Source organism: Gavia stellata, unplaced genomic scaffold (assembly GCF_030936135.1).
Source record: "Gavia stellata isolate bGavSte3 unplaced genomic scaffold, bGavSte3.hap2 HAP2_SCAFFOLD_107, whole genome shotgun sequence".
Taxonomy (NCBI): domain Eukaryota; kingdom Metazoa; phylum Chordata; class Aves; order Gaviiformes; family Gaviidae; genus Gavia; species Gavia stellata.
This window is the reverse complement of record NW_026776748.1, coordinates 100,836-102,815: the sequence shown is the minus strand read 5'-3', so window position 1 is coordinate 102,815 and position 1,980 is coordinate 100,836.

Genomic DNA, 1,980 nt, shown 5'->3' with positions numbered 1-1,980 from the left:
CAGTCACATCCCTTCCTATCGCCTCTGCCCGCATGTGCTCGTCTGCAATAACATGCGTGGGTGCGTGACTGTGTACCCGTCCGTGCGATTCTATGCATGCACATCTATGGGCTTATATATCGTTGTGCATACTTGTGCATGTTGGGTATGTGTTAGCGCATGCGTGTGCTACATAGTTGTGCCTGACCTCACGCCCGGTCGCAACAAGTTTCTAAGTCCCATAGTGACATGCCTCCACACCACTGCCAGGCACTGACACAGACTCAGCCCCTCGTTATCTGAGGGGACACAGACAGGGTCACAACACTCAGGTCCTACTGAAGAGAACCCCAAACACAGGCCAAGACTTTTCATGCTGCCTCCAGGCAGCCTCGAGGGACTGAGCTGTTTCCCAGGGTCTTCACTCCTGACCCATGGAAACCATCCTTGAGGTTAAAGGATTCTGCTGGTTCTGTGGAGACAGGAGAGCCCCGTCCCCTGACTGGTCCTTGGCCAGAGCCAGGAGCTATGGGAAAAGGAATGAGAGGCTAGTGGGGCTGGGAGGAGGAAGATGGTGAACATTAGGGCTGGAGCCAATGGCACCAGAAAACAGCACCAACACTGGGAAGGGCCGAGGATCCCCACCACCAGCAGCACTATAGGAATCCAGCCATGGCATAAGCTCCCCCTCCAAGCCTCAAATGAGGGACTGCCTGGAAACAGTGGTTCCCTGACATTTGGCCTTGGCTTCAGGGCCCCATGGCCTGGGGGACGTGAGGGGAACTCCAGCATCAGCTGGCATCACCGCACAGGCAAAACCACCCACTGGTTCTGCTCTGAAAAGCTTTTCCTTAAAAGCAAGCATCCTGGCAAAATGGTTTGGCATTTGCCCAAAGAAGTCTTTCATCTGGAGAAGCTGCAGCCGCCTGCTCTGACTCCTCCAGTGTGATTCCTGCCAAGTCCAGTTGGCTGTTGCCAGTGTTTCCAGGCTGCCCCCAGCCTCCCTTTCCCAGAAAGCTTACTTTCCTGGACACACCACTAAGCCACATTTGTTGCACCCTGTCCCTAAGCCAGCTCCCTCAGCCCTGCTGCCTCCCTGCTCTGGAGCACTGAGATGTACCCCATCCAGGTACCACTGAGCAGTTCCTGAGGGGTGTAGGGAAGCCACCGTGTGGCATCTGCCTGGAGCTCTGTGCATAGGGGAGTCTCTTTCTCTGTCAGTCACGTTCCCCCCTCATGCCTTCAGTCTGTTTCCCCTCCTTTCCAGGCAGCCGGTCATCAAAGGACAGCATAGTGCATCCCCAGCACCAGGGGCACCAGGAAGTGGAGACCTTCTGTCTTGTGTGGCCCCACTCTTCTCAGTAGTGCCCACTGGCAGGACAAGAGGCAATGGGCAAAAATTAAAATGCATACCATTCCATCTGAACACAAAGAAAAACCTTTTCGCTTTGAGGGCGGTCAAACACTGGAACAGGTTCTTCAGAGAGGTTGTGGAGTCTTCATCGGTGGAGACAGTCAAAACCAGTCTGGATATAGTTCTAGACAACATGCTCTAGCTGACCAGAGACATTGGACTAGGTGATCTCCAGAGGTGCCTTCCAACCTCAGCAATTCTCTGATTCTGTGAAATGCTTACCTCAGGGCACAGCAGCAACAGAAGCCCCTGGCCACCGGGAAATTTGGGTTTCCTTCAGGCCCATCACACAGGAACCCTGAACTCAATTTCCCCCCACCATCCCAATGACCTTCTGCCCATATCCTCCCCAGGGCCGTGCTGCAGTCCAGCACAACCCCTGTGCCCACCCCTTCAGGAGGCACTGCTCCAGCACTGCCCAACATGTCTCTCCAGAGCTGCTCTCACGCCTTAGCCAAGCACCCTTGACGGGGCACTCAAGGCACCATGACTTCTCTCCCCTCCTTTCTCCCAAAGATGTTTGGGAAATACCTCTCCCCCTCAAGGAGGACGGACACCATCTTCATGGACGTCCAGGGCATGAGAGA